This window comes from Neovison vison, chromosome 4, assembly GCF_020171115.1.
Source record: "Neovison vison isolate M4711 chromosome 4, ASM_NN_V1, whole genome shotgun sequence".
Taxonomy (NCBI): Eukaryota; Metazoa; Chordata; class Mammalia; order Carnivora; family Mustelidae; genus Neogale; species Neogale vison.
The window spans coordinates 141,767,994-141,780,907 of NC_058094.1; the positions used below are offsets into that span (position 1 = coordinate 141,767,994).

A 12,914-nucleotide genomic window follows, 5' to 3' on the forward strand; every position below is an offset into this window, starting at 1 on the left:
GTACACAGAGGTGAAGGCCCCTATGAGGTTTTTCTGTTTTTTTGTTTTAATGAACAAGTGAACTATACTAATGGTCAAGATGGGATGGAGATCGACATCATCCACCAAGAGTGGAAAATTTTTGAACCCCACAGACCAAGCCCAAAAAGAAGCCTGGAAGAGAGAATTAAAGAAGAACAAAAAACAGTACATGATGGTACAAGCTGCAGTTTTGAAGATGAAGGATCCCAAGAAGATTATCCAGGACATGAAGAAATTGGAGGAAATGGAGTTTAACCCGGTGCAGCAACCACAGTTAAGTGAGGAGGTGCTGAAAGACAAGTGTAAAAAGCTGCGTGAAACCTTTGAAAGTAACCTACGACTCTTTGAAAGAGACAGCCCGGGTATTTACAAAGAACTGAAAAAACTAGAAGTAGAATATGAACAGAAAAGGGCTCAACTTAGCCGATATTTTGACACTGTCAAGAATGCTCAGCGTGTGGAAGTGGAGAGCTTTCCCTTGCCAGATATGCCACATGTTCCTTCCAACATCTTAATCCAGGACAGGCCTGGTGCCCAGCCACCCTCCATCCTTAAAAAGACTTCATCCATGTTTGCTGTGCCATGTTTGCCCCCTGGCAGAAAACCTCCCGGTCTACCACCTCCTCAAGCCTTGCAAATGTATGGCTGTAAATTGGGCTTTGCCCTAGATCTTCCCCCTCGTAGGCAGGATGAAGACTTGTTATAAAGCCCAGAACTTGCTCATCGGGGTCATGATGATGATGTTTCCAGCATCAGTGAAGATGATGGGTATCCTGAGGACATGGATCAAGATAAGCATGATGACAATACTGATGACAGCGACACTGACAGATCAGATGGAGAACGTGAGGGGGATGATCTTGTGGATGTGATGATAATGAGAGAGACAACAACGAAGGAAAAAAGTCAGGTCTGAGTGTGAGATTTGCAGATATGCCTGGAATATCAGGAAGAAAAAGAAGAACATGAAGGAACTGACTCCCCTTCAAGCCGTGATGCTTTGAAGGGCAGGTCGGGAAATCCCTGAGTAGGGACGAGAAGTAGAAGAATTTTCAGAGGATGATGACAAAGATGATTCTGATGATTCTGAAGCAGAAGAGCAATCACAAAAACAGCATAAAGAGGAATCTCTTTCTGATGGCACATCTACTGCTTCTTTACAGCAGCAACCCCCACCCCTCAGTCTGTTCCTCCTCCTCAGATTCAAGCACCTCCCATGCTGGGACTGCCTCCTCTTGGACCACCCCTGGCCCCACCCTCGACCTCCCACGGGCCTTCCTCCTGGACCACCTCTTGGAGCTCCTCCATTCCTGAGACTGTCTGAAATGCCGGGACTCCGAGGACCTTTACTCCGAGGACCTTTACTCCGACTTTTGCCTCTAGGCCCACCACCAGGCCGATCTCCTGGCCCTTCCCCAGGTTCACCTCCAGGTCTGCCTCCTGGCCCTCCTCCTCGGGGACCCCCACCAAGGCTCCTTGGTGCATCCCCCTGCTCCTTCAGGTATCCCTCCTCCTCGTCCTGGCATGATACACCCACCTTTGGTGCCTCCACTTGGACCTGCCCCATCTAGGCTTTTCCCACCAGCTCTGTTGCCGAACCCAGGGGTTTTATGTGCTCTACCCAACTTGATTCAGCGACCCAAGGTGGATGATTCAAGTGCAGCCTCCATTTGAGAAGAAAGCACCAGCAACCGTCAGTGCCAAGCCACAGATGACTAATCCCAAGGCAGAGATCCCTCAATTCATGCCCACTGCATTGAGGGTATGTCGGGAGGATAAAGGGGCCACTGCTGCTCCCCAAAGAAAGTCACAGGATGATTCTGCTGTGCCTCTTGCCAAAGAAGCTCCCAAGTCTGGTCCATCTGTTCCTGTCTCAGTGAAGACTAAGGATGGTGTTTATGAAGCTTTCATGAAAGAGATGGAAGGGCTCCTGTAGCAGCTTTTAATGCCAGAGCAGGTTTCTGTTCATATCAGTGGTTGGTGGGGAAAGAGGCTCTTACTAAACTTAGTGAAAGAGCGACTTTCACTGTCAGGGTATTTTTAAATTTCAGTTCAAGGAATATCCTAAAGTTTAGAATTTCTTGCATATAAGAGAGGATTATTTCATTCAGAATAGATGGGTTATTGAAGCAGTGCTGCTAATATACATTCCCTTTCATACCACCGTGTTCATCCTGTTTGTTCCCCTTCTCCAATTCTTTGGAAACTTGTGACCAGGGGGCTTTGTTACTTACTTGTTTTGATTTTCTTCTTGTGTGCAGTGGGCACTGGAGAAGAGATTTCCGAAAAAAACAGTTTATTTTGCCCCATCTTGCCTTTTGAGTTTGAGTTATTTTAATATTTTCTTATAAATATTTTGTAATATTTTAGTGAAATGGATTGCAGTGTCATCTCCTAATACAAAGCAAGATATGTGGGAAGAAAATGTACAATTCTTTGATTAAAATTATTTCCCACTTACCTAAAAAAAAATATGAGTCCCAAACAGGGGGATAGATAGCGTGGATTGTTACCTGGTGCCAACATACAGAGGAGTAAGAAGCAAGGCAGAAGTGATACCCAGTAGGGTTGGTGTCAAATTGTCCAGTTCTAGAAGGCAAGTGCTAAGACAATATTCTCCAACCCTCTTTGAAGTTAAGATGATCATTGATTTGGTTTAACCTATGAACGGTGAGCAGAATTGTGTCACAAGCTGTCATGTTTCCTCCCCTCTGCTGTGGGAAACTTGAAGCACTTGAGCCCATGTTGAGATGTCAACATGGCCCCTGAAAGGCTGGGACCAGCTGAGCTCCCCAGTTTACTCACGTTGAGCTTGCATATGGGCAGGAAATGCGCTGTTGGTGGGTCAAGTTACTGAAATCTTGCTGTTGTTTATGTCGGGTAAAGGTTCTCTTTGAAGAAACAGGCTGACGTAATATTCTGGATCAGATTTTAGAAGGTTAAATTTCACTCTAGGGAATTTGAAATGCAAAGCTGTTTTGGGTGAAAGATTGTATTGATATCAACTTGAAGTGGTATAAACCCTTCCTATGTATTCATTAAGATACAATATCCATCTTGAAAATACTTCAAAAATGATGCTATAAACTTCTTTATTATAAAGAATACCATAGAAAGAGCATTTTATCTAATGCTTTTAAAGTACACAATTATAGAAAAATAACCTCTAACTTCTTTTTCCAGCAGTTTTTAAAAGAGATCTAACTTTCAGAGTTGTAGATGTAGAGTTTATTAAGTAAATTATATATAATTTTTTTTTTTTGGTCTTTGTTCATAAAACTGTTCCTCTTTTTCTTCAGGGATTTTTGTGTGGCTTTTCTTAGAACTTACTCCTTTTTAATTTTATTTAAGATTTTAACATTTATTTTAGAGAGAGAAAAAGAGAGAGAGAGCACGTGTAAGCATGCATGCAAGCAGGGGGAGGGAGAGAGGGGGAGAGATATTGCCAAGCAGACTCCTGACTGAGCACAGAGCCTACGCTCTGTCCCATGTCCCTGAGATCATGACTGGAGCCAAAAGCAACAGCTGGACGCTTAACTGACTGAAACACCCAGGCGCCCCAAAACTTACTCCTTGTGGTATTGAAATGACTGGAATTAATACCAGAGGCTCTTCTCCTCCTTTTATTTCCTCAGTTCTGCTTTAAAAATTCTATGATTACCATATTTAAATTACGGCATCAGTGTATATTACCACTAGTGCCAACACTCACGTGGAAACCTTATTATCCTCTGCCCCAATATGCCTCATGATGAATAAAGGCAAGGATAGTGCTACACCATACACCTCAGCGTGAGACAACAGGCCGTGAGTCTTTCCTACTTTACAGTACGGCAGGAAGTTCAAAACTTGGTGGGCAACAAGACAGACCATGCTAGCATTTCCCAAATGCCAGGCTTTGCTCTGGCTATGTCAGAGCCCTCTGGGAAACTGGTTAAAAACACAGGTTTTTTGGTTTCACTCCATTGTCCCTGAATCAAAACATCCAGACAGAGGACCTGGGAATCTGCATTTTTATAATCTCTCCAGTCGATTCTGGTGGACAGCGGGGCCCACCTCCAGTGGGCAGCATGCCCTCTCCATCCTTTCTTGGCCTCTGGGCCCCTAAACCACTTACGATGTGAGATGGTGAGATCCTTTGAGGGAGAGAAACTTCTGATAGAAAGTTTGAACTTTGAGTTAACTAAATATGTACCCCAAAGGAGAGAGAGTGCAGAAGGGAGGGGCAGAGACAGAGAGAATCTCAAGCAAACTCTGCGCTGAGTGGGGAGCCCAACTCGGGTTCAGTCGCATGAACCTGAGATCATGACCTGAGCCAAGAGAAAGAGTCGGCCACTTAACTGACTACACCACCCAGGCACCCCCAAAAGAGACGTTTTAAAATTGACAAGACTGGGGTGCCTGGGTGGCTCAGTGGGTAAAGGCCTCTGCCTTCAGCTCAGGTCATGGTCTCAGGGTCCTGGGATCCAGCCCCGCATTGGGCTCTCTGCTCAGCAGGGAGCCTTCTTCCCCCCAACTCTCTCTCTGCCTGCCTCTCTGCCTACTTGTGATCTCTCTCTGCCTGTCAAATAAATAAATAAAATCTTAAAAAAAATAGAATTGACAAGACTGAGGGACTTTTAATTGGCAAGTGTAATTTTTCCCGGTTGGTGAGGATAGAGGCTCAAGAACAAGAGAAGTCAGAGCAAACGGACACCTTTTTGTCTTTGCACAACAGAATCATGGGATGTACACTAGACCTCTTTGTCCTTTAAGCAACCCAGCCCCAAATTTAACATTAAAAAATTTAATTTGACATTAAGATTATTTTTCAAGCAAAATTTATTAAAAACCATTCCCTGGGATGTATTTTGGGAAATGTTGACCCACGTCATTTTGCTGCTTCTCCGTGTGCCCGTGTACACATGTGTGCTTACACAGTCTTAGAAAGCGTCGTCACACACAATTTGGTGGCTTTACCCAATGGCGGACTCAGACCACTGGGAAGTAGGATGCCGTGTGGATCTGAAGATTGCTACTGTAGAAACTGAGATGTAGGAGTGAAAAAACTGGGAATGGAAGGCTTGGTGTCTTCATTTATGTTCCTCCAAAACCACAGCCTCCAAACTGAGACAAAGGATTTGGGTGCCAGAACTTGATTTGGGAAATGATCCCAGGAAGCATAATGATAGAATCAGATGGAGACACAGAAAGTGGGGAAAGGTCAATGACCACTGTGGGCACAGGGCATGATCCCTCTGGGATGCTTCCAAAAAATATATGTGCAGCAGCCCCAGGAACATCCTACTGACGGGAGCAGGAAGTTGATTACTTACACTTCATTGGTCGGGGGTTACTCCTGGCCACATAAATCCTTCCACGTTTCTGGCCCTTGTCAGGCTTGGCCCAAGCGTGCCCTTCAGCAGAGAGACACAAGTGCTTGAGGCTGGAAGCTGTCAGTATTGTGGGAACCGTTTCCTGACGACCTGGGTGGTGGTGGGGGTGTTGGGCCAAGGGCATACGGATGGATTATTGACAGGATCTGCTATAACCAGCCTAACTCCCATCTTTTAAGGTCATTGTTTCTGCCCCTGTTGGGAAATAGTTAACTCTTTTTCTGTGGTTGTGCCACCAGCAGGAACTGCCTATTTTGACCTCAACTGTATGATCAGTCATAGCGTGTAATGTACTTTTTTTTTTGACTGATTGAAGATTTTATTTATTTATTTAATATAATTTATTTATTTGATAGAGAGCATGAGCAGGAGGGAGGGGCAGAGGGAGAAGCAGATTCTCCACTGAGCAGGGAGCTCAATGTGGGGCTCAATCCCAGGACCCTGATATTATGACCTGAGCCAAAGGCAGATACTTAACCAACTGAGCCACCCTGGTGCCCTTATTTACTTATTTTTTAAGAAGATTTTATTTGTTTGTTTGTTTATTTACTCATTTAGAGAGTATGAGTGGTGGGGGCAGAGAGAGAAAAAGAGACTCTCAAGCAGATTCCATGCTGAGCACAGAGCCCGATGTAGGACTTGACCTTATGACCCCGAGATTATACCTGAACTGAAATTGAGAGGCAGATGCCCAACCTACTGAGCCACTCAGGTGTGGCACTGATTGAAGACTTTTTTTTTTGAAGATTTTATTTATTTATTTGACAGACAGAGATCACAAGTAGGCAGAGAGGCAGGCAGAGAGAGAGAAAGGGAAGAAGGCTCCCCGCTGAGCAGAGAGCCTGATGCAGGGCTCAATCCCAGGACCCTGGGATCATGACCTGAGCCGAAGACAGAGGCTTTAACTCACTGAGCCACCCAGGCACCCCCTAATTGAAGATTTTTAAAATTTTTATTTACTTATTTTTTTAAATTGAAGTATTATTATTATTAACATGCTGTGTTATATTAGTTTCACGTTTACAGTATGATTCAATAATTCTGTACATTACTCAGTGCTCAGCATGGTAGGTGTACTCTTAATCTCCTTTATCATCTGTCCTCCCATCTAACTCCCCTCTGGCAACCACCAGTTTGTTCTCCATATTTAAGAGTCTGTTTTTTTCTTTCTTTTTCTTTGTTTGTTCATTTTTTAAAAATTTCACACGTGGGTGATAGAATATTGTATTTGACTTTGCCTGACTTATTTCCCTTAGTATTATACCCTCTAGGTCCATCCATGTTGTTGCAAATGGCAAGAAATCATCCTTTTTTATGGCTACATAATATTCCAGCGCACCACATCTTCTTTACCCATTTATCTATCTACAGAGACTTGACTTATTTCTGTATCTTGCCTGTTGTAACTAATTCTACAATGAACATAGAAGTATGTACAATTTTTTGAATTAGTGTTTTCATTTTCTTTGGGTAAAGGCTTGCCTTACACACCAATTCTGGAGATATTTTTTCATCCTGCTTTGTAGGAAACAAATGATGTTCATTATAATCTAATCTCATGGGACTATAAGTCTAAGAATAGGATAAAGTGTAGATAGGGAATTTAGTGGCCATGTCAGTCCTGTGATCAGAACCTGTTGTTAGTGACTTAGGAACTCAGTCAGACCTCGTCCCCCACACTCACATAACCTGACCTGCCATCATGGAAAGGAAATGGAAATTAACTGAAAAGTAGTTGACTCATTTTAACAAACATTCAGTGAGTCCTTATTGTTTCTTCTAATAAAGAACATACTGAGTGAAGGTGATCTTAGAAGTAAAATCATAGAATTTTAGAGCTGCTGGGAGTTATGCAATATGTATTTTGAGTCTCCTTTGTGTAGTGGTTAGGAATGTGGACTAAGCAGAGCACCCGAGTGGCTCAGTTGTTAAGCATCTGCCTTTGGCTTAGGTCAAGATCTCCTGGTCTTGAGATCGAGCCCTGCATCAGGCTCCCCACTTGGCAGGAACCCTTCTTCTCCCTCTCCCACTCCCCCTGCTGTGTTCCCTCTCTCGCTGTGTCTCTCTCTGTCAAATAAATAAATAAAATCTTAAAAAAAAAAAAAAGGAATGTGGGCTAAGGAACCAGGCTGCTTGGGTACAAATGCTGATTCTGCTGCTTGCAAGCTATCCCTGGGCAAATTACTTCGTATTTCTGTGTCTTAGTTTCTTCTATACAATAGTATCTATGTCATAACATTTTAAGGATTAAATGAATCAAAGCATGTAAAGCTCATAGTACTGGAGAGTGGTGAGCAGTGGGTAAATTTTAGCCATTAATTAATTGTATCCTGCTTCACAGAGCTGCCTGGAGACCTTTCCAAGGCAATGCCCTTAACTTGTGTCAGAGCTGAGACTGGAACTCATCCTGTTTTCTGATTTCTAGAGCAATTTGTTTTTGGCACAAGTTGTTGAATGATGACAGAAAATCTCTAAAGGTGAGACGTTTGTTAGTCCTTGAGAGACAAGGTGAACAATGTTTTGAGAGTGATTTAAAAAATCACGACAATGGCATCACATAGCACATTCTATCTGTGAGCATTAAATGTAGATGGAATTGAAAGTAATGCCTAGAGGTCATCATGGCATCAAATCATTTTGGAAGCTTCCTGAAAGCGAGGAGAGCCTTGAGCATGGTGCATCTGGGTAGCATTGGATTTCCTGGGAGTAAAAATGGAGAAGGCTTTCCGTGTGGGGAAAGGGCATGATGGTACCAAGAGGAGGTGCACATAAAACAGGGGCTCCCAAGAAGATGGGCTGGATGGCAGGACACTGAGGCCACATCCTGGTGGCATGAACAGTCTGGGTTCGTGCATGTCTTTTGTCTGGCCTACAGAGATTCACAAAAGTCTGGGTTAGCTACTTTATCTGTCATGGTTCTTCAGAGAAATAGAACCAAGAAAGTGTGTGTGTGTGTGTGTGTGTGTGTGTGTGTGTGTGTAGTCTGAAATCACTGGGGTAGGCTGGCTGACTGGAAATTCAGATAGGATTTCAATTTACATTTTTTTTTTCTTTAAATTACCTGATAGAGAGAAAACAGAAGCAGGGGAGAGTGGCAGAGGGAGAAGCAGGCTTCCTGCTGAGCTGGGAGCCCAACCATAGGGCTTGATCCCAGGAACCTGGGATCATAACATGAGCCAAAAGCAGCCCCTTAACTGGCTGAGCCACCTAGGTACCCCTCTATTTACATTTTTGAGACAGAATTCCTTACTCTTTCTTCTCCAGGAAACCTCAGTTTTTTGTTTGTTTTGCTGTTAAGTCCATCAACTGATTGAATGAGGCCCTCCCACATTATCAGAGGTAATCTCCCTTGCTTACAACGAGCTGATTGTGGATGTTAACCACATTTACAAAATATCTCAATAGCAAGACCTCGACTAGTGTTTGACTAAACAATGAGGCACCATAACTTAGCAAGCTGACACATAAAGTAACCATCATAGCTACCACATTTTAAAAATCTCTCATTTTAAAAGGAAGAGCCGGATTTCTAGATTCTTCGGACAAATGGGAAGATCTGGCAACCCTGGATGGTAAACCTTTTTAGATGAGGGATGGACTTCAGAATTGCCTCAATTTCCACCTTGTCCGTGGGCATTTGGGTTTCTATCCTGAACTCTCAGGGGGAATGGAGAAAACTGAGTTTGGAACCCTCAGAGGGAATGGAGAAAACTGAGTTTGGAACCCTCAGAGGGAATGGAGAAAACTGAATTTGGAAGGCAAGACCGTTTAATGGAGGACGTTGAAATCTAAGTTCAGAAGAGAATCCCAGCAGCAAGGAAGAAACTTGGAGATCTTCCAGGTCAGCGATTTATCTGTGGGGGGTGCCGGGCAGGGGGGAGGGGCATGGTGGGAGTGGTAGGATCTGGTTCCTGGGAATGCTTTCTTCTAATGGTTCCACTTTAATCTGGTTTATGTTTTGGGTTGCTCAAAATTTTGAAGACCACTCTTCAAGACCAGCATGGCCATTTCATAATTAAAGAAACTGAAGCCCGGATTCTCAGTTTGGATTTTATATGACAGGCCATAGAGAGCCTTTGAAGCACACTGCCCAGGAAACAGCCAGTAGTTCATGTCAGCAAACTTGTCTGACATCTTTCGTTATGCTGCACATGATAATATCCTGATGACTATGAATAAGCCTCTGAATGTGTGTTTAACTCCTTATGGATCCCTTGCTCTCAAGTGTATCTAACTCCTTTTTGAATCTATATTTTTTACTTACCTCTCAAGATAATTGATTATCTTCACGTCTCTATTCCTAGAAGTACATCAAGTGATCCACCTGTTTCCATCTTCAACTTAAGATTGAATTTTTAGTTAAACAATAGAAGTGTTCAGAAGTTTAAGAGCCAAATGTCACAAAGATGGAGGCAAAAATGGAGACAAATTTTATCTCCAATTACATATAATGAATCCAAAGAACATAATGTTGATGTGTATCTACCTGCTCATATAAAGTCATCAAAGTTTTTTTTTTTTATCTCAGATGATTTTAAAAAGTTTACCTCAAAATGATATTTAAAAAAAATTCCTCGAGCCCTCCTTCATACAAAAGAGGTACCTGGTGAGAAGTACTTGACCTAGTGAGGGATTGGGAGCAAGAGGACCAGGGAGAAGCTATTTCATTCCCCTTGTGAAGTACCCATGGCCTAGACTGGATAGTAGCTCCAAAAATAAAGAAGAATGAGTAATGACTGCAGACAATCTGGAGATAAGTAAGAAAAGAGTGGGCAGAGGTAAAGGAATCTCTAAGACATTAAGCCTGTGGACCAGGAAAATAATGTTACTTTTGGCAGAAATGGGAAAACTAGGAAAAGATCGCATTTGAAGGACCAACATCTTGAACATCACTTACTATATTTGGGGTTCAAGTTTACTGACTTCACCCTTCCTTCTGTTCCTTTTAAACAAATATGTGTTTTATTTTGGCTGGAGGATTTGCCAGATAAACTTAATATCTGAGAGGAATGACTGAAAATTTGGTGACATTGTAAATGTCTAATATTCACTTTTGATTTGAAAGGATTTATTTTAAAAAGCCTTAAAGGGTATAGACAAAAGATAAACTTTAAATACATAGCAAAATAAACATATGTAGCATTAAGTGAATTAAATTCTTATTAAAGAAAATGTGTGGCCCTTTTACGAAGATGGCGCCGAAAGCTAAGAAGGAAGCCCCTGCCCCTCCCAAAGCCGAAGCCAAAGCAAAGGCTTTGAAAGCCAAGAAAGCGGTGCTGAAAGGTGTCCACAGTCACACAAAAAAAGAAGATCCGCATATCACCTACATTCCAATGACCCAAGACTCTGCTTCTCGGAAGGCAGCCCAAATACCCTCGAAAGAGCGCCCCCAGGAGAAACAAGCTTGATCACTATGCCATCATCAAGTTCCCCCTGACTACTGAGTCAGCCATGAAGAAAATAGAAGACAACAACACACTTGTGTTCATTGTGGAGGTCAAGGCCAACAAGCACCAGATCAAACAGGCTGTGAAGAAGCTCTATGACATTGATGTAGCCAAGGTCAACACCTTAATCAGGCCTGATGGAGAGAAGAAGGCATACGTTCAGCTGGCCCCTGACTATGATGCTTTGGATGTTGCCAACGAAATTGGGATCATCTAAACTGAGTCCAGCTGGCTAAATCTAAATACAGTTTTTTCATGATTAAAAAAAAAAAAAAGAAAATGTGTGAAATAATGAACTTTTAATCTCTGTTGTGAATTCTATTGCAGAGGTAGCTTTAATTAGCTTCATACAATTCCTTGTAAATATATGTAAATGAGCACCTAGCATTGTGCCCAAAAGTTACTTAATTTAATTTAATTTTTTTAAGATTTTATTTTTTTATTTGACAGAGACAGTGAGGGAGGGAACACAAGTGGGGGAGAGAGGGCGGGAGAGGGAAAAACAGGCTTCCTGCTGAGCAGGGAGCCAGATGTGGGGTTTGATCCCAGAACCTTGGGATCATGACCTGAGCCAAAGGCAGATGCTTAACAACTGAGCCACCCAGGCACCCCTAAAGTTATTTAATTTTAATACAATTTTCCCTCTGAGTCAGTGCTTTCTTAATTGAACTTTTCTAGTCCCCAGGGTGAATTAAACTCTGCCCAATCTCATCCTCAGATGAGAGGATATTGTCTCAAAATGCTTTGTTTATATCATAAGTCAGAATATCATCTTTGACTTTTATATAAAAAGATGACCTCAGGGGCGCCTGGGTGGCTCAGATGGTTAAGCATCTTCAGCTCAGGTCATGATCTCGGGGTCCTGGGATCGAGTCCCGTATTGGGCTCCCTGCTCATTGGGGAACCTGCTTCCCCCTATCCATCTGCCTCTCCCCCAGCTCATGTTCTCACTCGTTCTCTCTCAAATAAATAAAATCTTAAGAAAAAAAAAAAAAAAGACGACCTGAGCTGGCCACAGTCTTAAACAGGCGGCATTCTTACCAATACATTGTAGGAAATATTTTGTATATAAATACATATACTGATGTCCCATACGATGACGACCATTACAGGAAATATAAACTATATGGCCGGCTGGAAAGCAGAAGGAGAACAGAGAAGTGGAGGAGACAAGGATGAGTGTAGTAGAAGGCCGGAAAAATGAAGACTGGATTTTAGGAGACAACTACCATTTAGGGGCAAAAGGAAGAAATCCAGCCATTCAAAGAAATCAAAAATACACAGAGCAATAGAAAAACCCAGAGAACCTGACAGCAGAGAAACCAAAGGAGGAGAGCCTTCCAGGAGAGGATAAAGGTGGCTGGTGACTAACCAGGTTAAGAAGCAGCAGAAGAAGGTGCTGATAGGTCATTGGATTTCATTAGGAAGTGTTTGGTCATGACATGGAGAGAACAGTTTTGGGGACATGGGGAGAATAGATGTCATATTGAGGTGACAGTGAATCTGAAAGGGTGAATGGAGAGTGAATAAAAACATGGGTTGAGATTCAGAGAGGAGATTACCAACTTTAGCCAAGAACTCACTCCTGGGTCCCTTGAAATACCTTGTTTACATCAATTAAGGACTGAAGCAAATCTATTCATGGCTGTGATTCATACTCAAAACAATGACTCCATATTGTTTTTTAAATCACCCAAGACAGGAGCTCATTAGCCAGTGAGTGGACACCCTGATGTGGACAGCCCACGTGGTTGGAGTTGTGTTAGTAACATGATTTGAATGAACATTCCCTTTACCAAGGATTTACCTGGTCACAGAGACAACATAGGCTGTCGACTGCAGAGGTAGAATTTTGGTCTCTAGATAGAGGAATCTTATTTCTTTGAGGATGACAGAAGAAATTTAATCTCTAAATGAGAAATATATCCCAACAGTAAGAGTCACCATGGAACATTTTGGATCTCTTTGGAGATCCTCTCCCTCATCCTTCTATCAGAAGCCTTCTCTAGCATCTGAATTTGTTGGCTATTTTCTCTCTCGAAAACGTGCTCCCTTGGCCCACCTGGCACTA

The 12,914-nt window shown here is 42.6% G+C and overlaps 1 long non-coding RNA gene and 2 pseudogenes across 1 annotated transcript in view; all 3 read left to right on the forward strand.

Moving 5' to 3' along the window:
• The window catches only part of LOC122904713, a 91,827-nt gene that overhangs the window by 2,832 nt on the left and 76,081 nt on the right, over positions 1 to 12,914 (forward strand). The window lies entirely within an intron of this gene.
• LOC122904710 lies at positions 80 to 1,957 on the forward strand (annotated as a pseudogene).
• Positions 10,582 to 11,060, forward strand: LOC122904711 (annotated as a pseudogene).